Source organism: Ixodes scapularis, unplaced genomic scaffold (genome assembly GCF_016920785.2).
Source record: "Ixodes scapularis isolate PalLabHiFi unplaced genomic scaffold, ASM1692078v2 PGA_scaffold5__190_contigs__length_132052651, whole genome shotgun sequence".
In the NCBI taxonomy this organism is placed as follows: domain Eukaryota; kingdom Metazoa; phylum Arthropoda; class Arachnida; order Ixodida; family Ixodidae; genus Ixodes; species Ixodes scapularis.
In genome coordinates, this window is record NW_024609880.1 from 79,329,385 (window position 1) to 79,354,146 (window position 24,762).

Genomic DNA, 24,762 nt, shown 5'->3' on the forward strand with positions numbered 1-24,762 from the left:
TTCCTGATCCTATACTACGTTCTACCTTAAAGGCCGACGACCAGACTCGAGATTCTGCAAGGCAGAAGATTCTCCTCGCCATAAGGGAGGAGGAAGCAGGCAACGATGGATATAGTAGAAGGGGTAAAGGAGGAAGCGGGGAAAAAGTCGAAAGCGCGAACTGGTTGTCGGTCTTTAAGTCAACACCCAGCCTCCGCTACGAGACAATGGGACCACTCGAGCAGCGTCAGAAGCCTAAGTCACCATAGCCTTTCCCATACATGATTGTTCCAGCGATAATTGAACACGTGAATCAACATGGTGAACACCACGATGGAGCGTTTCTTGTGCTGTTTGGTTGGTAGCATCAGCTCATATAGCATTCCTCTGCGTCTGAACTTCAGATGGAACGATGTGTAGAAAAAAACTTGTATGCGACATACGCTGTCCTACTTTCTTATGCCTTGTCTCCTTTGAGTGTTTAAAGACCATTTGACATCATTAAGAGAACACTAATTCTTATTAGCTAAGAATATGCAAGCTGACGATTCTTATATTAAACGTGTAGTGAGGGAGGTTGGTCCACCTCTTGATAAAACACGAGCTATCCTTGCTGATGCCCAGCGTGTCCGTAACATCTTGTTCGGTCGGCATTTTTTGACTGGCATTGAAAAACAAAGCCCGGCTTCGGTGTAACAATGAGCGAACATATTCAAATCAGAGGCAATCTCTAAGTAGAGGGAGCAGAGTAATGAGATTCATCCGACGAGAACCGTTTAATTGACAGTTCCCGTGTGACGGAACGCGAAGAATATAATTATGATAAAATATCGCCGCTTTAACGCAAATGTTCCTCAGTCGACAAGTTTTTTAAAAAAAAAAAAGAAAGAAAAAGGATTGATCTTTTAAATGCTTATGGCTTTTTGCACCTTATGTTTTAGCCCTGAGGCCAATTAACACCATGGTGAAGATTTACAGACGTATTTCGTGGAGACTTTCTTGTCCCTTGCTCACTCCGAAGTGGATCATCATGTTGATTGAACGGGCTCTACTATTACGAACACACTCATGGCGGAGATCACGTCGGTCTGCATTTGTTTATATTATGTTTCGGTACTATATCTATACTAGCTCTTTTTTTCACATATAAAATTTTTATCCGAAAAATATTTTAAGTTTCCAACGTGATTAATAAATTAATAATTATATACCTAACTTTTACAGGGAGGTGGGGTTAACCGGACAATATGCTTAAGATGCAATTTTTTGAAAGCTTGGGACAGTTCGCTTACCGTTTTTCTTTTTTCATAAGTCTTCCATATGTCCTTAGTTTTTAAAAAAAAATGTTGATTAGATATTGTAAAAACATTCATTGACAACTTCAATAAATTATATGTTTGGTTGAATAATTATTTTAGTTTTACTTTGTCCTTTTGTAAAATTTGCATTTTACAGACGTTAAAAGTTAAGATTTTGTAACTTCGTATTATCAATTTTTCGGAGTATGCTTTAATAAAAGGCATAATATTAGATTACAAAAACATAAAAGCTTCGTAACCAATACATTGTTCTCCTCCTTTTTGTTAGTTTGTTGGATTATATTAGATACAAAAAAGTCCCAAACTCAAAATAATACTCTTTGCCCTACTTCTCGGTAATTGGTGACGAGATTTCACACCAAAAACGAAGTTCACGCGTTTATAAACGACACGGTATATTTGATGAGTCTGACAGCTAAAATTTAATTCCCTACAATTTACACATTCAAAACACACTCGTATGTTCTAAGCTTTCCTAAAATGTAAGCAGAAATGTGAGACTAGCTTTCATTGAAAGTCAAAACCGCGTGTACAATCCTACGCAGAAGCGTTCATTATCAACCTCGCTACGTTCCCGGAAGCAGGCTGAGGGCTGAAAACACTCGCAAGCCAATAAGCCAGATCCAGTTAAATAAAGTTTCAAAAAACCGCTATGCAATATTTTTACTTCTGTATTTCTCCATCTAAGGTTTTTTTTTTCTTTTTTTTTCCGCTTCAGGACTTCTAATGGAAATCAGAATGCGACACCGTCCCTTTTCTTCGTCTACGGTTTCCATGACTAGAAACATTCGAGCCGTTTCGCTGGCTGGCAGCCAAATGAAACGTCGACGGTCGAGAAGACGACCGATCCAAGCCGAGCCATCCACCCAGCTGAGCGGAGGAAATGCCGAACAAGATATTTGATTGTGTCTAAAGCGTGTGGGCTTCGGCTTCGCTTAATATTGGGATCTTCCCCGAAAACAAACATACGTTGCACATTGATGACAAAAGCAGCCAACTGACAAAGTCAGAAACGACGACGGCCTCGAGCGGAAGACAAATCTCCAGAAACAATAACACAAATCAAACAAACAAAAATATTACGCAAAGAAAAGGGGAAGTTGGAAACAAACAATTTTGCTACAATACAAAGTACTGCGTGTGCCGAAGAGTTGGGCCTCGCAAATAAATAACCTTGGCGCCATCCTTGTTCAGTTTCCAAGCGTGCAGTTTTGTGTACTCTTGCTGTATTTACTTTGTTGGTGTGTCTAGGCGGTGATAATACTACTTCATAATATACCAATTTTGAATCAATTTTTATATTATAAATAAAGAAACCTTCGATGTTATGAAACAACCAGACAGCGAACACTAGTATAAGCCAAAGTGAAATTTTACTTTCTTCCAAAAAACTAATATATCTTGAAATTAAGAAAAAGAAAACGCAAAAATGCGAACTTGAAGAAGATAACCTAAAATCAAAGCAAACAACGAACAAAAGCTACTCTGATGGGATTCAGCAATTCTCAAGGGCCGCGGTCATTTCGCTAAATTACTTCGAGAAAATGACGGCCTCAATTTGCCACCAGGATGAACTCCGAACGGATTTCCGTTATTAGCCGCAATCACTGCACCTCAAAATTGTCAAAATTGTGATGAGTTCAGATGATGTTTTTCTTTCTACCGCATCTAGTATCAAAATCTTGTTTTACATCCATTCTTTTATTTAAAGTGTCCCATATTCTAGGCAGCAACTCTTTAAGTTTCCAGCCTCCTTTTTGGCTCGTTCGACAACGCTTGGTTATTTTTTACTTGTCTAGGTGCGGAACTTGTTACATAATAATCAGAGTATACAACCAAAATATTAATTCCGTTGAAAGCATTTTATAATGTGCCTTTTGGCTATAGAGAAAAGGCTTTTCTACTTTCTGTTTCCCAGCTTATTGACTACATTTTGTACTAGTATGCGCGAAGATCGTACGACGCGTCATTCTAAAATTGTGTGTATTGCTTGCGGAATCATGCGCTGTCGAGTGCAGCTAATGAAATCGCAGATATCGTGAAATTGACCACTCGTGTGCGTTATTGTGTAGAACGAAAGATTTTTTCATCCCATTCAGATATTTCTAGATCACCAGGTGCATGCATGACTTGGTGTAAAAAACATCCTATGGTCGCTGATAGCTTAAGAAACAAAGGGCATGGCGAGACCCAAGCACATTGTTTTGGTTCAGCAGCCAGTAAGTTTGCGGCGTTCGTCGATAAGAACACCCAAGAATCACGAAGGAAGGAACGTGAACATAATAGACTACACCTTGCGTTTGGTTAGTTTTCAGTTATTGAATAGCCGCAGTTAACCGACAAACAGAGGAGATACATCAAATCACTGCCAGCAACAAAAAAAAATGTATATATATATATATATATATATATATATATATATATGTATATGCCTTGGTTTCTTCACATTGACTGAAAAGCATGTTTGTAATATTGCATGGCAAGAGAAAGAATAAAACAAACTGGGGACGAGGAACGACGATTGTTTTCTTGCTTTTCATTTTTTTCCGCTGGAATTTTTTTTTTATCAAATGGAATTACCGCCAGACAGGGCATCGTATTGATAATAAAGTTTGGCACACACACACATCTAATGGTAAGGAGAAGAATGGACCTGATGAGGGGTCCCCACGCCCCAACGCATAATCAAATTATCTGCGACAAAACTCTACCCTCGGTCCTCAAGCCGAATATTAAACTCAGCGTGAATACCTTTTCTTTCTGGTCAGGGAATCGGGAATTTTTTCCAAGAGGGCGAGATAGCAGCAGAGACCCAGGCACAAGCGCAGAAAGGACAGACTCCTTGTCATATTTCATTTCAGTTTTAGTCCAGACAAAGCCGACGCCACGAGCTATTGGGACCAATCAAGCGACGTTAAACCGCAAGTGACTGAGACTTTTCCGGTTACGATTGTTTTAGCAATGATAAAACATGCACAAAAACACGACGAACACCATGATGGTGCGCTCTGTACTTCTGTCTGATTGGTTCAATCAGGTCATAGCGTCGACTCCGTCAGCACTTAGGGTGAAACCAAGTATGGTGAATGGGGTGAGTACCCGCAATGCGAATTTGCGAGGATCACAAGCGAAGCATTCAGAAACGATGCAGGCCCTTCCCTGGTTTCCAAGTGCCCTTACACATTAGGTCTGTTCGATTCTCATGAACTGACTGAACCAGTTGAGCAGTGCTGGTACTGGCGTATTTGATTCAACCGAAAGTTGCACCACCGCTGCTCTGGCGCTTCCGACTCATCCCAGCTCTGCACGAGTTCAGACCCAGTTCCTCAAAATCTTGCACCGGCTCTTGAGTCAGTTCGACGTCCGTGCTGAAGCAGACAACGGAGCAAACGACACTTCTTGTCCGTCTCTGCTCGCCGTGACCTTTCTCAGAGCTCTAGCTCAAACATCTGCAATGTCTGACAATAACGCAGAGCGACGAAGATTACATTTGGTCTCATTTATGAAAGCAATGTACCCATGTTGGACGTGTAATCGAGATCCTGAGCGAGGGTAGGAATTTGCTCGATTATAATATTCTGAAAGAATTTTACGCACCTGCTCGCGCAAGTTTGTCGCCCTGTGCTAAGCGTTGAAAGATTGACTCGCGTAAATTGTGTATTTTTATGGTACGCGGTACTATGCTCATATTATTCTTAAATGACAAATAAAACTCATCACATTCTTGATAACACCCGCCTTTAGTACCTCTTGACTACAGACTGACGATCCCGATACACTGCAGAGGTCTGGGATATTGTACGTTGGCACTCGCATACTCCGTAGATGAGCATAATATTGCTTGCTCCGTCCTCTGATATCTGTGGCCGCTGGCCACCCACTAACGGGCCTGGGAAAAAACGCTGAGATTCGGCATTGGCTTGGTAGTTCCACAAGGATATTTTTTTGAGAATCAAAATAAACGCTTCAACTTAAGGCTGCAGCCTTAAGTGAAGCGCCTTAACTAACCGCTGCTTTGCCCAAGACAATCTCCTCAGGCCTTCGTCTTCGAAGTGACTGCTACCGCGCGCTGCCATCTCTAACTCCCGAAAATGATCCTCATGCCGGGAACCAATCATCGAAATGCCAAACTCAAGAAACTTCTTCTAAATCTAATAACTCTACTTTTGCTAAATGAATGCGAAGGTCACGAATATCTTGAATGGTTATCGAAACAACAGGAAGTGGACGGTTGTTAAAAATGCTTACAGAAACGGATTTCGTACAGAAAACGCTTGAGTACACTCGAATAAAAAGATAGTCGGAGGAACGTTTTGATTTATATTCTTTAAAATTAAGGAAACGCGAATGGTCTCATCAAACTGTTAATACGTAAATGTAGCGCACGACATGTCGTGGAAAAACAAAAATCAACAGATGCAGACGACACGTTGCGCTTCCGCTCGGGAAGCCGACGTCAGCGCCAGTCAAAACACGGTGGCTGCATTGGTTCTGCAGCGCCGAATCATGACCCCTGCACTTCTCTGAACTCCGAAAGAACTAGGTTAGAATTTTCTGGCAGATTCGAACAGACCTCATGGTTAAAGGATTGAGAGGGGTGGGTTTAATTGGGAATCCTTCTAAATTTCCCGCAAACGCAGAGTGAGAAAACATTCTGGGGAACGTTTGCCAAAAAAATCGTCACTGCTAAAGTAATCTTTTGCTTTTATGCAACTGCAACGTAAGATATTTTATTGAAACAATGAAATGCCCATTTATCAATCTAAACCTTTGCAATTTCCTTGGTGATAATTAATATTGTTTACTATCTAATCAGAGACCACTCACGCCTCCCCATTCCGTTATCAAATCCTTAGGAGCAACACTAGATTAAACCGTTGATAAGCCGTAAATCAGCGTTGCCTAAGTACGCTTGTCGTTGACGTGAAATGCAACTTTCTTTAGTGGAATCAATTGAAGAATGAAAACACTTAGAGACAAGTACACAGAGCACTTTTTTTAACTGTACTCCGTTTCATGGTGGTAAATACACATAAAAACAAAGACAAAGAAAAAAACACACAAGACGAGGCGTAAATAGACGCCTCGTCTTTTGTGCTACTTTCGTTGTCCGTGTGTTTAGGCGTATTTACAACCATGTATAAGTACAAACTAGCCCAGCTCGCAGTTTTCATACAGTTTACTCTGTTTCATACTTAACATAGAACGCTGTTAATGCTGCTCACGCGAGCATGGGGCTCAATCTCGTTGATCATTTGCACGCGTTCTAGCTCAAATGAAACCATAGATAAAGCCAAGCAATCGCGCCAGTAGCTTCGACAGCGTTGTTTGAAACGGAGATTTACTGATATCTTGTTCAATACGCACACACTCCCTGAAGACTTTTTAAACTATTAATTTGCCTCATTTATGTGCCCTTTATTGTCATCCTGTTTCTTACAGATATCTTGATCGTGATATCATGCTCTTCAAATTGAATTAATACACTCACAGAGTAGTCAACATCAACATTCCCCACTATGGCCCTGCATCAGGGACAAGCACTCGCTCGTAGACTTTATTGCAACTGATACTTACCCTGATTTTTGGTTTCAAGTACAAGCAAGTTCCATACATCTTGCTAGCTCTACACTTTACATTGTATCACTTGCCCTATACCAGGCAATAAATCGAAAACTTTGAAAGATTACTAGAAATAGGGTAACAGAAAATCAAGCCAAAACAAAATATTTACGAATACAAAATTTCAGTTGCGGAGAAGATTACAAAAAAAAAACACATTTCTGTATAACTAAAGTGTGCTAATTAACTTTATTGCTCGCAGTTTTTACGTTCATTTTGCAATTAAACTTTTTAAAACTACGGCCATAAAAGGCTAAAGCAATTTACGGGAATGATTTATGGGTATGATTTCCGAAATTTGATATCACTGCACGCAACTGTCTTATCCTAACCATTACAGCGCTAAGTTTTTCGGCGAATATCTTTAAGCTGGCTGCTTATTTTTACTTTCCGTAAATTGCTTTAGCCTTCCATGGTGGTAGCCTTGAAATTTCTTACTACAACATTGACCTTAAGCCGCTAATTAGAAAGTTAATTACCCCATTTTAGTTAAGTAGACAGCTCATTTTTATATTTTGTTTCAATCCTTATCGTCTCCTACAGCTCGGATTTGGTCTTCGAATAGAACTTCTTTGTTTTTTAGTTACCCTATCCTTCATAATTTTGATAACTTTCGCTGAATCACTCGGTGTAACAGATTATACAAACATTGTATGTTAGGCTCATTAGCCATTCATTTATGTTATTGTATCTCTCAGATTATCTTATAAATAATGAGATCTTATCTTACTCAGTTTCTCGGGGATCTTATTGATCGTTTAATGTGGGAGTTTTTATCTAGAGAACTTGCTGCTTGCACACCTGCCGCAAAACGAAATTTAATAGAAAATACTTAAAACATGGATCCTCAAAGGTCTTGAATTGAATAGTGATCTTGGGCCGGACTAGGTGAGCAGTTATTTCACCAAAAAAACGAGTTACTTGAGGAAACAATACATCAAAACCTAATTTCCCTTTCTCAGTACTGAAACTAACAACTCTGGCTCCACTACACCGCCAAATCACTATGGTTGGCTTCGAAAAATTGTAAACAACACGCTTTTTAATTTGAGTTGCGTGTCAACAACTGAGGGGTGCGTGGGATTCAGTCATATTTTGTTTTTTTGTGGCGTGTGCTACACTGGCAGAGGCCGAGCAGTTTCGCGTGGCTAGCATAATGAGCCGTGCTGCGCTTGCGCGAGGAGCAGTGACGTCACACGGCGCACAGCTGGCGCGCCGGAGCCGCCGCCGCCGCGCGCGCCTCGCCGGTCTGCGCACTCCAGAGGAGTGACGTCATAGCCGCGGCAAACACACTGGCGCCGCCGCGTGCTCAGCTGTGCGCCTCCGCTGCGCAGTAGCGAAGTCCGACGCTGCACCAGAGCCGCTTGATAGCGCCTCTCACTTACGCGCATAAACTCACGCTACATATATCCTGGCATAGCCCAGCTAAGCCACCGTAATTTTTTGTTAGTTTTTCAAGTTAGTGCGCCTCTCCCCGATACGTTGTGCACTGCGGAGCAGCGACAACTGCAAAGCGTGCTTCTCGACGCCGTGTGGCTCCCACAGCAAAGTGGCATGCGTAGTGGGTAAGCAGTGGTTTAACATTTTCAGTGTGAAAATATTGTCACGAATGACGAGGTGAGGAAACAAAGAATAACTGGGGAAACTGAACCGTTTATAGGCGTAAGAGTCGGCGAAACAGCAAAATCAGAAGCTGGGGCGAGACTCACTCTCCGGCTCCGGCTCCGCGTGGGAAGCCGGAGTCAGCCCCTTTTGCACACGGGCGGGCTTCTGGAACAATCGACGTAGATGGCTCAGCGTGTAGAACATTATAACCTCGAATGAACAACGCGGTTCTGGGATTTACCAGAACATCAAATTAGAGTCAAATGCGTACCCGCGGCCAGGAATCAAACCCTGGCTTTCTGCGTGGAAGGCAAACGCGATAACCGTTAGGCCACGAGTGCGCTGCCTACTTGGTCAGCTGCGCGCGCGGCAATATTTCAGATCTCGCCCCGCTTAAATATCTACGAAAGAGAGGCGTTTACCGTTCTGTTCAGCTACCTGTACGGCACAGTAAAAAGGTTGTTGCAGGCCATTGTATCATTTTAGTTGGCTGAAAACTAGAGCAACATAAAAATGATGCTCTTACTTTGCTCACAGGTACAACTAAGTCAATGTCAACTGGCTTCATCGTTTAGTGTGCCGAGTCAGACACTGCCTCCAATAATTGCGCAGAATAGATCAATTCCCTTATTTTTTTATTATAGCTAACTGCTTTCGTTGCAATACAATATTTGCAATTAAGTTGTTGAGACTAATCCATTTTATCCATGGTGTATTCAGAACACGAAGTTTTGGTTGACAATCCTGGACACATTGCACATTTGTACCTCCTACCATTGGAGACTTTAGTATCTGAGTAAAAAATTTTGTGAAAACCTAGTAGAAGTTTAATATTTATTTTTCTTGAAGCATTTTTTTTGGCTGCACTAAAACTACCCTGAAGAAGCTATATCTCCTAGTGAAACGTCTGCAGGCCGTTTTGAGACTTATTACAAGCTCCCTCTTCACATAGCATTTTAGGTGTTTGACTGGAAATGAATGTAATCTGGTTTTGGTAGCTGAATAGACAGTAATGAAAATTAAAAAAGAGACTGAACTGACATAACCGTCATTTCAGTTCCTATACATAAAACGAAATCATTTTGGTACCCTCATTTATATGTTGCGTGTTCGGCCTGCCAGCAGTTTCTGGGTGAGCGTAGAGCTGCATTTTTTCCGTTAATTTTTACGTTTTCGGATATCTCAAGACCTCCCCCTCAGTATGAAATATGCACCTTCATTGAGCTGAAGCCAGCAGTCAAGGTCGGAGCTTGCGAATAATCATCATGGCTAAGAAAGAAATTTTGTAATAAAGCCTCCATACACGACAAAGAGGTGCGACTGGACAAACTGCTTGAATCTGACATTAAGCCCTTCTTTTGGCGTTTCAGTTGGCCGAGAGGTGAATCGAAGTAAGACTGTGATTTGCTTTATTTCTAGGCTGTATCGCAAATTAGATTTTGCGGCTTATACCTGACTTGCTGAAGGATTGCAGTGTATCTCTTTGAATAAATTGGTAGAAATGGATACATTATTTGACTGAAATTCATGTGTCAGATTACCTCCTCCTCTTGCATCCTAAAGGGTTATTTATGTTTGGTTTCCTCATTCGTCAGCTGATACCAATTTTCCACTTGTCTCAAACATATTTTAGGTTTTGCCAAGTTCTTTGTTTCCTCCTTAAGGATTCAGGTAAAGTTAGCCACAGGAGTCTTCTGGAGAAACATCATGCAGCGCCATACATTCACAGATGACAAAGAACATTACTACAAATGAATTTGATGATTTAAGTTCTTCAATAATTTCATCATACGTTGCTTTGAACATTGAGCATGATTCAAGGAAGCTCAGGCCTTTTATAGAAAGTAAATTGTAAGGAGATTAGAACCCAATAAAAGGCTGTTTTATTTTTTCTCTGAGTATTTTTATACAGGTATTATCATATATGCATGCAGTGAAAGCTCTCAACCAGGACGTTTAACTAGGATAGGCTTAGGATATATATATTATCAAAATGGCCACGCTCATAAACCAAATGGTTTAAGCACATGCTCCCAAGTCGTAAAGGTCTGATTACAAGCACCAAGTTTGGGTCACATTGCCTTTTTTTATACGTTCGGTCATGAAAATAAGCCTGATCAAGCTTTTTTGAAAATGCTATTGTTGATTGCAAATGGCCTATATATTTCAGCGGCCACTACAAGCACGAGCTTACAGCTTTGGGATATGATTAAATGAACCGCTTCCTACTTTTCAAAACTACGAGCGTGTTATGGTTTGGTTTAATTCAGGCGGAAGGTTACGACCATTACTTGCACTTTAGTGCCTATATGTTGCAACAAGTGATTTTGTGTCTTTACACAGGGTGCACATCTCTGAAAAGGTTTACAATAAAATGTGTAAGGTTTTCATTTTTATATTATTTGTGTACTAATCATGTACTGCACGTCATTACAAGAAAGAAGTAACAAATAATGATAAATATTAATAAAAAAATACAGGACGTGCGCTCTGTTGCAGAGTTATAGCGTCCGAATCTTTAAAACACAAGTTAGAATGCATACCATATTCTCATTAAATTATAAGTAGCATAAAATTTATTTTGTCTTTATAGTAGAGTGCATTTGAACATTTTGCATTTTTCAAAAAGAAAGAGAACAAGAAAATAAATAAAAATAAAGAAAGAGGAACAGCTTTCAGACTCGATGTGCTTGACCCTAACAAAAAAAAAAAAACAACAACACTGGGGTTGCCCTCTTTGTCCAAGAGCGGTTATTGTAATACATAAAGCATAATTAAATTACGCGTAGAAAAGGCTAACTTAATAAACGCTGAGCTTTTATCCACAAGCCACGACACATCACCGATTAATCTGGCGCTCCTTCAAGAGAAGGGTGCGCGCAACAAAAGGGAATGCATTCCACAAGACACGAACAGCCAAGGAAATGATCGCTCTTCCGGGCTTCATGTCCAAATCGAATAATGCACCAAGACTTCTAGAAACTAGGCACAGCCCTCTCGGCCCTTGCCTGCTGAATTGACCGGGGTCGTGACGTTGTGAATGCAACTTTCTTCGAGTTTTTTGTCGAGACGTGTGAGTGTTTGTTGCACTGGGGTTTGTATAGCGCCTACAATCGGTGAGTAATCAATCATTGCAAACAATCGAGTCGATCAGTGTATGTACCACCTTTCATCCATTCCCAGGTTCAGTTTTTGTTATCCGTTTCTTGACAGGGTTTATTCGGAGGTGTCGCTTGTATAACGCGTGAACACTTGCAATAACGAGAATTTTCTATAAATGTACACATCACGCTTTTTTGAATAACAGTCACAAAAATGTTACCTTAATTTGTGTGTTCTATTCCTAAAGGTGATGCGAAACAAACCTTTCGCTTTATTTTTCAATTTCATGAAAACAAAATTCAATGACTCGACATTTGCATGCGTTTTACTGAACAACCACATCGAAGGGATTCGCCGAAATTTACACCTTCCTATATCAGACCACTAATTTGCGACATCTGTAAATGTACTGAGTTTTCTTTAATAGGTTCTGGGCCTTAAAAATAAAATAAAGAGTGTTGCTGATTTCGTTTATGGCTAATAAGGCGCTGCAAACAGTTCACAAATGTTTCAAGTCTTAGACAACCTTTCAAACGAACAGCCTTAGGCATAATCGCCATTTAAAATGTATCAGGATATCCTGTAGGTTAAAAACAAAAATTCTGAGCCAATTATATTAAGCCGCATTTGTATCCTGGTATCGGAATAGGGGTTACATAAAAATTTATAAATTGTAAAAAGTAAGAAACCAAAAACGAAACAAAAAATGTATGCATGGTCTGCACTAAAGTTTATTTTCGACACCAATAAGTTTTCCTTAAAGGGTAACTGCAAAGAAAAAAAAGTGTTTCTTTTTTTAAATACCCTAATTGGAACAAGCATGTCAAAAAAAAATTTTTTCCGCGAGAAAAAAACATTTTTTACAGCCATATTTATTGCGTGAGACTAATTTTAGTTTGCGGCTATTTCGTCCGTTTTAAATCGCGCGCCACGAAGTTGTGATTATGTGACGTCAACCCCAAAAGGTTCTCATTGGCTAAGAGTTTGATTGACAGCTTAGATCTTGGTTGTTAAACCTTTGTTATATGTTGCAATTTCCTTTTGAGCCGCATATTTTTACGTTTAAAGAATAACCCATGTGATGAGTGTTATCATTCTTTACAAAGGTTTACAAGACGGGCACTTCCGTTTGGATTCATACAAACAAAAGCTTCGCCATTCTTTCATGGCCGCCGAAGTCTCTGCTCCCGCCTGTCTCGCCTACCTCGACTAATCCTTTCGCCGAAGTGATCAGTGTTTCGTCTTTTCGTGCTGACCCAGGTGCTTGAGTGAGACTTTTTGAAGTGAAATAGTGTGTGTTTAGCAGCTGTCGCAGGTGTTAGTGATATTAAGCGACGCGGGGTTTTGGCTTTCATAGCGCGGAACGTTCTTTCGATTTCCTCTTTGCTTGCTTAGAGTGCTTTTTTATTTTTGTTTGTTTTGCTTGTTTGCCCGTGCAAATGCTGACTTTTCGGAGATGTCAGATGCGTGATCCCGACAGTGAGCCTTCCAGCAGTTTGACTGGGTCAGCTGACGACGACGGGATTTAAGTGGTTGAACGTCAACCCCACAACAACCAATTTGCGCTCCGTGTTAGCACCGCATCACACACACCACGAACGTTTCAGCTCTGTCGCATCGCCGTGTTGCACCAAACAGAACGAGATCGCCGAAACCAACGAAGCGCTGTCGTGAACATTGGCTTGTGGTTGCGCACTCGTGGATTCTGCGACTCCCTTCGCTTTCAAAGCGCGCACGACGATTACGAACGATACTTTCCGTCTTCCGGGAACATCACAGGGGCACTTCTCCGGTCACGTCTTCGCTACATGTGCTCGCAAACCGCGTCAAACCAAAACAATACCAACAATACCGCAGCCTGGCGTAGTTGGCGTAGTTGCCAGATCTTGCCGGAAGTCGAGACGCTGCGTCGTTCAACTCCGCAACGCAAGGAGAGAGAGGGGCAGGGCGTACTCCTCTTCCGCGGTGGTCGAAAGAGCATGAGTTTCAAATGTGGAGAGGTTCTGACTTTACTAAATTACGTCCTGTGGCGTAAATATTGATAAAAAGAATAATTTTTTTCGCGGAACATTTGTTTTGTGACATGCTTGTTCCAATTAGGCTGTTTAAAAAAAAACTTTTTTTTTTATTTGCAGATACCGTTTAAACGAAACGTGTGCCTCGTTGCCGCTCTTTTTGATATGAACTTCCAACCGAGAATATCATTCAAAATAAAAATGCAATTTAATTTAAAGCATTATTTTTTTACCCAAATGCAACCCGCCAAAATGGGTCGAGTGACATGGCCCTCCCTGTCAATTTACTTTGTTTTAGGATTTCAGTTAAGAGTTTCTTCGCGTCTTCGAATGCGAATTTGCATATTTCGTGGTGCAGACAGGCCTCCCGGGAAATTCGGAGTCTAACAATTGAGTTCCCTTTCAAATGTGTAAAGCAGAAAACCTTGCGTTAAGCAGACAGATCGATCGTTCCCTTTAGACTTTATCGTTTAACAAAGATGAAAACATAAAGTGCATAGTGCAGACAAAGAAACATATCCGAAGGCGACAGAATTTGTAGTTTGCGTACGTCTGCTTTCTTTAATACGTCAATTGATGCAAGAATAATGATTAGGTAATAGAGGATACTCGTATGTCTTCTGAACTCACTTCTTTTGCAAGCCCTTATTTATCCGATGTTAATTGCAGAACAATGTTATTACTTTTCAATTATTAAACAACTTTTCAAGCATTACGATTAACCTGACTTTTTAAACGCTAAAGGTATAAATGTAAAATTACAATTCTTTATACCAAAGTCTGCCAATACGAAAGCAATAAAATGCTTAGATGGGCCAGTTGGTACATCATGGGAAATACGCGCCGAAGAAACACGGACCAAGAGTAGAAAAACAACGACACAGGGCGCACTCTCAACTAAGTTTATTTTCAGTTGAGTAAATAAATTCAGTTGAGAGTGCGCCCTGTGTCGTTGTTATTCCACCCTTGGTCCGTGTTCCCTTGGCGCTTATTTCTCACAATACGAAAGTTACTACTGGATGTTTCTGAGAAAAAGGAGCAGTATTTTCCTGCTCGCACAAATAAACTACGCCTCGCGGGAGGCTGATTTGTGGTTGATTCAGGCTGATTCAGGTAACATCACGTTACCTGAAACAAAATAATTAAAAAGACAGAGAAAACTTTTTTATGAGTCGGCTTCCACCTAAACATTGCGTCTTCAAAACAAGAAAAGACATGTGCATGCATGTCGTTTTCAAATCAGTGGAAAAAAAAAAAACACAAAAAACTCGGCAGCAAGAAAGGGACTATTGTTTTCTTTCTTGCTAACAAGTTAGTTTTCACTGAAAAAAAAAAAAAAAAAACTCTAAAAGCTTTAAAACGTCATTTCTTGCTTTGACTCTATTAGGCTTAGGTAGACGTCGGTTCATAGAAAAGTTTTGCGTTTTTTTTTATATTTGGTCCAAGTAAAGACATGTTAAAAAAAATATCTCGAGTTTTTTTCACGACCACTAGTGTCTCATTCAAGGGGCGTTGCAGGCTCCGGCGATGCGTAATTTATTTACGTGCGCCGAAAAACACGGTTCTTTCTTCTCTAAAATACATCGTAATTTATTTTTATAAATATAATTTTGTTTGAATTTCGATATTGACATTTACACGAAAGGCGATAAGTAATGACTCGCGAATATCTTTTTTTTTAATCGAAGGAAGAAAAGAAAAACGTCGCGATGCTCGAGAATCTTGTTAACTCACCAGAGCCAACGGGACTGCGGCATATTGGGGATATAAGCGTGTAACAAATGACGAAGCACGAAACGCAAGCATCCCGAGCCAATCCCTACAATATTTTTAAGCTCAATTGACAAGCGTGAGAACCGAAATCAGCCAAAACAATCAGCATATAAAATAGAAATTCCCTCTCTAGTTGTGATATTTTTTTTCTTTTCAGATTGTTCTTGTGGTCCGAGTGTCAACGTAGTTTCGTAGCGCTTTCTTGCAACACGGAGCTCAGGTTCCCAGGACCGGTGGCGAAGTAACACTGACTACTGTGTGCACTCTGAGCGGTCACGCTGGCTGTGTGAAAAACAGCTAGCGACGGTTTTTATCTCAATTTAATTTGCCAGTCTCCGCTCTTTAAATTCCGTACGTAGAACAACTGCAGATACAACAGAAACTTTAGGTACACGAGACGCAGTTCGCGTTTCCTCTTAGTCAAATTTCTACTCCTCAGTGAAATTTGGTTTAAATCTGTAGGCATTTTCCGCAGAAGTATCTTTTCTTCCAATACTTTTGTTAGGAATGTTACTTGGAATGGTAGTATTTCTTATTTTTGTATCTGCAACTTGAGATAGTTGTGATGATCTATACAATCTAGTTAATCAGAGAAATAACACTCCAATTATTCGGAATGAGAGACAAAAACTGTTTCACGAGGATGAGTCGTGTTTCGGATGTATCAAGGGTGATATCTAAAAGAGAAATAACAGCCAAAATAGCATTTTAGTCGCCTTTCGTCATAGAGTAAGCAAATATTCTTACAACATGCATTTCCCTCTTGTATTCGGCTGCTGCGTTAAGCATAACCCTGACCTCCCAACAATTGTGGTCATTGTCAAACTTGCCAAAAATTACAGTCCTTACAAATATAGACGTTTGTCACGACTGGTTTCTCAGTCATTTATTTTTAAAGGGGTTGTTGTCGACAAAAGAAAAAATTGTCTAAAGTAAAATGCCTCCCCATGCGGAGAGCAAGTCGTCTGCTTCCAGCGCAGGGGTTGTGGCGACGTTAGAACGACGCCGAGCTCTAATTGGTCTTGATTAAAAGGATAGTGGGTAGAACTCAATGCTAGATACCCTGAGGTCTACCCAGTATATTTTTAATATGCCAATAAGAGCTCGACGTTCTGGTATCATCCCAACCCCTGTGCAAAAAGCAGACGAATTTGCGCTCCGTATGGCTATAAGTCATTATAATATCATTGCTTCGTAATTCCTCCTTCAGTAATCTGGTCGGCTGATGCAGCAGCCTGGTTGTCTACGCAGTAATGATAGGATGCATGGGACTATTGCCACGCGATGTGTTTCCTGAACTGTCAATATTTATATAAAATGAAGTACCCTTAAGTGTACTTCAACAAAATTTGAAATATGCCCGTCGTGTTCAAAAATGCCCCTCAAGGCCTCCTCTTTCCTGTTTCGGTGAGGTTTGTGCTGTTGTTATTTTGTTTGTAGGTTTTTCTGTTGTCCTTTTTGTGTTCGCCGCCTCCCATTTTATGTCCGCGGATTTTGGCGGTAGGTGCTTGCTTCGCACTTTGGAGGATCGTCGAAGTTGTCTGATGTTCTATGGCTATCGTTATCTCTTTCGTTAGCCTCTAGAAGTAGTAACTCTCTTAGGTTATATCAAATACAATATAGCTTCGCCAATACTAGAAACTCCTCCGAAAACACATAGGAGCGGCGGCGAACGTGACAGTGGCGCCTCTAGCGGACTCGTAGTCTACGGAAGCAGTCGTCGCAATGGAAAAGTATAGGCTCCGCGACGTCCTCGAGCTTTACAAGCCCCGTATCGTCACCCTAACAGCAGAAACAATTTATTAAGGTCAGTTCGCTTGCAAAGCGGAATCCACTGATCGCAACTGCAAAGACAATCGAATAACAACGCGCGCATAAACAAAGATAAAGCAGTTTATTTAGCGGTCTCAAACGCCTCTCAGGGGATCACACGCGTTCGAAACGCGTTTGGGAAGCGGAAAAAAGGCGTCTAGCTACTCGAACTACGTCGTAATCGTTAAAACATGCAAAAACGACATGTTAATATTACCAGAGCAAGCGCACGAGCTGCTGGAGCATAAAAACAAAACAAAAAGTTAGGATAAAAATGAACGTGCAAACACTTACCGAACTTTGCAGAAAAAATGGTGTCGCCATTCCCGACGAAAATAAGAAGAAACGGGAAAGAGAAGCGAACAACGGCGAATAAAACAAAGAAGCTAGCACAAAAACTATTTCAACGACGACGATCGTTGCGGGGCTTATAGAAAAAAAGAAAGAAAAATGGAAAACAGCAAATGAGTAGCTGGTGGTCGCCACCGGTGTTGAGTTCACGACAAACAAAGCGGAAGCAACAGACGAAACTAATGAAAAAATAAGAAAGCGACCTTTTTTTTGCCAGCTGCTTGTACATTTCTTTATTTGCTTTCGCGGCGTAGGTACGAACTAAAAACAAAACAGGGGAAATAAATAACGTAGTGCAGCTCACACTGCACGGTAAAAAAGAGTCGCAGAAATGTTTTGGTCGCAGGCAGCAGTGAGTAACCTTTGTTTGCTTTCGAATTTCTTTTTCCAGTGACTTTGGCGGGTTGTTCGTTCGCTCGCTTGACGAAGCAGTTTAAAAGTGCAATCAAGTACTTGTTGACGTAGGTGTCCGTAGGTTGACGTTGGAAGCAGAAGAAAGATTTTCCACCACATCGCACAAACTTGTTCTTGCAATGGTAGGCACCACATCGCACAAACTTGTTCTTGAATGCGTCCGGTTGATCAACAAACGATGACCCGTAGCAGACGTGCCGGCCGGAGTACACAAATAAAATTCGAATAAAAATGGGTAACGAGCTTACACTTCTTAATATATTTAATAAATATCAAAAAGCACGTATGACGATTTTGGATTAGAAACTCAATCGAAGGCGAAAATAGGAGGTTATCGCAAACGACAGTGGAAGAAAGCAACAACAACAACAGCAAAGTTGCAGACGGCCCTCAAAATGCCCGGGCCTAGCGCAGACGAACGGGGGTAGTAAGCGCCGAAGCGAAGGAAAGGGTGTAAAAACTAAGCCACACAAAGCAAGGATACGCGATTGTTTACACGTCGGGCAAAAAAAAAAAAAAAGCAAACAAAAAGTATACAGAGCAACATATAAACAGGAGGAAGAAATAACGCGGCAGAGTGGCGTCGCCTCAAAAGTATAAAAGAAAGAAGACTCAAAAATGGAAAGAGTGGAGACGCTTCAACGGGTGTCGGCCTTTATCGTAGAAGGAAAGAAGCAGCGAAGCAGAAGATGTTGGTCGTCCCCGCGCTAACAATCGGAATTTGTGCACTGTAAATAACGTGACTGAAATCATCTTTTTTCGCGGGGCTACGACGCTCTCCCGTTCTTTCTTTGCAAGCGCGAGAAGTCTGTTTTTTTCGTAACTCCGCTTTTGTTTATCTATAATCGCGTCAGATTCGCATATGCACAACGCCTTCTTTCGGAGCATACTGACATCGCCGTAACGTACGTGGTTTGAAATTGACTTCTGCTTCTTCATCCGGAGACGATCTTAACGGGATTAGCCAGCTCGCCTGTTCGACGAAACGGTTATAAGCAAGACACTCATGAGAAATGGGAATTGCAACGACAAAACGAATTGACTGATAAGAACAATAAAGTTGAAACAAAGCTATGTTCTGAAATGTTTGCACATTTCCCCTTTTCACGAAACAGCGCGAAGGCATACATACGTGTTTTGCTTGGCTTACATAAGTTGTGACAGAATGTCTTCTTCGGGAGAACTCCGAAATTGCACCCAGAAAGCTGTAACACCTTTCCCACGCGAAGAGAATGTCCTTCACTCATGAGCTGGCACCCATTTTTTAACTTTCAAAGCAGCGAATGTCCGTGACAATTTTTTTTCATTGGTCACCTCGCACGGAGATAGGCAAAACCAATGCATGTCGGAGAATTTGTATGCCAGCGGAGACTCCGAGCTCGCCAGGTGCGCTGCAATCACTTTTCGCCCGTTTTCCGCGGGAGTTGCCAGTATTGGCTTCCACGGTATTTGGTTATATGGCCATTCACGTTTTCAGAACCAACCACATCGAGACGAATTCGCTTCTCATTGAAAGCCTGGCAGTCTTGGGAGCTTGATGTCGTTTTATTTTAGGCAAAGTCAAGCGAGAGGGCAAAAATAAGTAATATTAGATTGGAATGAATTTCAACTGCAGTTTGTGCAATATTTCCCAAAAATTGGTCTCGCAATTTGAAATCTGGTTTCCAATGTCTAAACTTATTTGAGGGGGATGAGTGGACGAGCATGTTAGCGCACTGGAGCTGGGAGAACGTTGAGCAAAGGCTCGCGCAACAGGGTGATGGGGACCTGTGATTAATTCTCACACGTGCCCATTCAGATCTGAATACGCATCGTACTGGCGTACAATGGCCCAAGTTTTTAATAATATCAAGCGAGCGTCGACCGCCGCAACGGCCAGTGCCGTGCCGCGGAGGCGTGCGGCGTTACGGGAGAGACTAAGCGCGTGCGCACAAAGCCCTTTCTGTTGGGAGTGTTCTGCTAGGCTATTCCGCTGATCGCAAACAGCCCCGGCTCCGTAGCAAAGGAGGGCAAGACGTTCGCACAGTCGAAGTGCATCGCCGATACGCCCCTCCTTTTGGAATGCGTTCATAATCCCATTGACGTTAGCCTGTATAGCCCGACTGTTGTTGCTATGTCCATTTGAGTCATGCCGCCCACCGACATTCTCACAACACGCCCCAGTGTTTCTATGGCCACTCGAGGAGGCGTAGAAATGTGCGCTCCCGCTGACCAAAGAAAAGAGTGACCACCCGGCTACATATTCTATATTTCGACAGCAACAACGCAGTTGATAATATAGAACACCAAGCGGAAATCCTCTCTAAACTCCCTTCACTTTGTACTTTGTGTTGTGCCGCAGCCCACGCTACCAGCCATCCTGGCCAGTCCATCGCTAAAAGTGTGTCACGCGGCCTTTCCGTTGGGTGCAACTGCACGTGGAAGCATGATGCCATCTGGCAGGGTGAAAGCACTGGATTGGTTTCGTTGGCTCGTAGCATTGTCTGCTGTATGTAGTTTTATGCATCGTCGCATTCAGTTTGTCGCGTCACCGTAGTTTTCATTTTTGTTGGTGTCCACAAAGTAAACGCAAACATGAAATGAGAAACAAAAAGTCAATTAAACTCAAGATGACAGCGCGGTTTGTGCCACGTCTGAGCAGTTTCACGCAAGCAAGCGCTGTTCACACTTTTTCTTAAAGGCGGTTAGCTACTTCCAGCAGATAAACAGGTGCTGTGTGCGGTCAACGGAATAGCCTAGCAGACAACGCTCGCACAGGAAAGGGCTTTGTGCGCACGCGCTTAATCTCTCCCATGTCGCCGCATCCCTCCGCGGCACATGCACTGGCCGTCCCGGCTTTCGACGATCGCTTGATATTATTAAAAAAATGGGCCACCAGGCTTGCAGCCGTACTGCACTGGCTAAATATCTTGTCTATGGAGTAACATCGCCCCTCAAAAGCAGACCGACTTTACCGTGCGTACACGCGAACGTCATTTTCTTATGCGTATTAAGAGGGCAGCAATTCGCATACCAGCTTAACCTGCAACCGCGCGCAGAGGTGAGGCGGATCTGTCCACCAACCAGGACGCTCGCTGCTTTTCGTACAAAGAAAGGGAGTAAATATATATTTCTAAAACACACAGGTGTTGTCTTCGACCGCAAGAGAAAATACACGCAAAAATCCAATGCCTAAAGAAGCAAGAAATCGAAAAATTACAAATATGTGAATTCTCAACGCGCTTATCAAAATGTTCTCGAAGCCACATGGCCATCGCATCGTCGATGTCTGCGCTCGCAGCAGCTCTGGCTCCGCCGACGTGCTGGAACAGAAACTGCGATCATAATAAAGGCAGCTCCAACCCTTAAACAAGCTCCCTCCTAGAACTCTTAGTGGATAGCTCCTCCTGCGTTCCGAAACAGTAATTACGACGCCAACGCTGGCCATATGCGATGCAGCAGACGCCGCCATCTTATCCTCGCTTACCCCAATTACGTGCCCCTAGCGCACCCCAACATGGCGGAAAGGTTACAAGGCGCCAGCATCGCTCAAAGCGGCAGCGCACACAGTACGTTTTTTAAACGTATATAGGAGACCGTAGCGATGCTTAACTGCAGAGTTTCTTTAGAACGCAAGTGGCGCAAAAAACATTTCCTTTGCTCACTCGCCAAACCGACAAGATACAAACTCATAGGACGAAAGTGATCCTTGGAGTAGGGAACAAGGGGGACAAAGAACAAACACAAATCTCGAAACTCAGCTAAATTACTGGTGCGTGACCCCAAAAAAAATCCATCTGGTCCTGGTATATAACAAGGGACCTCTTTATTTCTAGTGGAGTTCTCTACTAACTGAGCTAACCAGGGGTCAGACGTCACTTGAGCAAACGGGTTTCATTAGCTGCCACCAGTCTAACACCAACAAGGGTTACGGCATGCATTTTTAAAGTTATTATAATTCTGCAAATAAATGCAAAGGTGCAAGCGAGCTGGACAAGATTGACAAATATATTTCCTGAAGAAGGGGGACAGAGGGGACAAAAAGAAAAACAAATCTCCAAACAGCGCTAGGTGACAGGTGCGCGACCGCAAATATCCGCCTGGTCCTGCTTTTTTTTTTTTTGTCATTCTTGCCGAACTCGTTTTCACATTTCCTTTTACTTGCAGTGTCATTATAGCCTTAAAAATGCTAACTGTTCACCCTTGTTGGGGATAGAGTGGTGGCAGTTGATAAAACCCTTTTGCTTTACTGACGTATAACTCCTGGTTAGCTCAGTTGGTAGAGCGCCACTCTGGAAATTGAGAGGTCCCTGGTTCGATAGCAGGACCAGGCGAATTTCTTCGGTCGCGCTCCAGTCACCTAGCTGTGTTTGGTGATTTCTGTTCGTCCTTTGTTCCCCTTGGTCTTTTTCCCTGGGGATTATTTTCGTCATTCATTTAAATGTCATCTTTGCATTTATTAGCAGTGTCATTATAACACAATCATATTTTGGCGCTGATCGATCAAGGGGAAGAACAGTACACACATCTAGCTTTAAAAGTCCGTTATGAACTAGTCCAATAAGTTGTTCTGATGTATTTAAGGTTCATTTCGCTTCTCATACTCTCTGGGAGAGCTCTGAATCACTCATGAGTTCACCTAAAACCTACGTCATTAAGACTGTTTTGGTATCACATCAAAAAAACGGTTATATAACAAATATAGTTGGAATGATTCCCCCTCCGAGCCATGTAAGCAATTGGAACTGTTCAACAAGGCTCAAATTTTATATGAATTATCTAACAGCAACCTCAGCATTCCCACAGAAAATTACCTAACTCCTACTAGTAAACGGCTAACAAGATATAACCACGCTAAACTTCACGAAGAACTTCCAGCCCACAATAATTGCTTCAAATATTCATTTTTCGCCGAGCTATCAACGAATGAAATAATTTTCCGCTAAAGATTGTGCATTCCACTAGTGTGTAGCATTTTCTTATTAACTTAAAAGCGCACCTGTCGACATAGGCTTGCATACCATTATCTTCAAAACTGTATTGTAAAAAACAAAAAAATATTTCTGTATACAACCCTACAACAACCCCGAATGAAATTAGCAGCGTTGGAACTAAAAAAAAAGTAAATAAAAAAATATTTTTAGAAAGAAACCGCTGTTATTTTTTCATCTTGAGTAAGCTCTTTTTATTTTACAAATGGCAATGTTTTTTACTTTTAAATCTTCAACATGTTTTTTGTGTCACTTATTTCAAAGAAACATGTTTATGCCAAAAGAAATCATCTTATTTTAGTGGAGCAGTTCCATTCCAGTGGAACGTCTGGAGAGGTTACAGGAACTATAACGGATTTAGTGACAAGCTGTAATACGCTGCTGTGTGTCTAGAGCCTGCTCCAGTTACAACTTTGTTGTGCCAGCTAGAAACATGAGTCTAATCGTAACCTGAAAAAGCCACAGCTGGTCAAAAAACTTTAGAAATTGTTTGTAGATAGAAAAGCTTTGCAAAAATCCAGCACAGTGTTTGCTTATGCATTTCAAACTATTAAATGTTTTGTTAGATGGTAGTACCCAGTCTCATAATTTGAATATTCTAATAGCTATTAAATTCGGAGTAGAATGGACATTTTGGGCGAATTGGTAGGTGTTCATTGTGAAAGATGCCCATTCACGTTGTAAATTCTGATATTAGTTCCCTTTCGCTCGCTGTAAATTCTGACATTAGCAACGAAGAGTTACACTTGTCAGCATTGTAGTGGTCTAAGTTTCATTGTTCTCGCAGCGCGTAGTAGTGAGTGATAGAGATGCTGGAAAGACGGAGAGGTTTGCCTCGCCCATGTAGCGTGTAGAAGAAAAAGGACATAAACTAATGGAGTTAGTGTTTGAACGTGATCGCTGTAAAATAAAAATGAAGAAAAATGTGTCAAAGATGCAAGGCCCCATGAAATAAAAAGCACAAGAATTGAAAGTTTAATAAAACCCCCAAAGTTTTGTGAAGCCCTGCAGTGCAGGTTTTACATGTTTACCCTTTACATATCTGCCTTCCTAGAAACAAAGTAAGACACAGGAATTTTCTTTTTAGACGGCGAAAGCCCCGCTTGCATCTGATGATATCATAATCTAATTTCCTGAAGTAAACTCGGTTTAATTAGTGGATTGTGTAGAAGCTCACACCTAACGGTCTAACTATATATGTTCAATAAAATCTGCATAGAAACTGAAACCCCAAAATTCCGTTTTTCTTTTTTTATTTATTCTTGCTTTTTGGTTATATTTTTTAACTTGTATTTCCTGTTCTGTAGCATGCAATTAGAAAAGGCTGGAAAAGGAAAAGAGCAGCTTAAAGTATTTTTTTATAGCTGCTACAAAATATATATTTTTTTATTTTGAACAAAAAGGCTTTCAGAAGCAGTTGTGGTCGTAATTTGGTAGATTAAGGTGCCAGGAGAAAGTATCTCACAGAACCGAAGCTAATAAAGAGCATATACTTTCAGTCTCAAAAAACTCTACATAAGGTAATCTATTACAAAGCGGTTTGAGCGGAGGGGGGGAGGTGTAAAAAACTATTAATGATTAGTGACTTAGCATAGAAAATATGTCACTAGAACTATGATGATACACGAATGACTTATGCCTACCACTCCTACGACAGACCATAAACCTTGAGCAATACACGTTTATATATTTCATAGATCAAATAATGTGAATAGGTAAGCATTTGTTCGCTTGATTTAATGAAGTCAATGAAGAATCCACCTTGAACTTTCCAAGTATGTCGCCAGCCTGGCGAGTTTG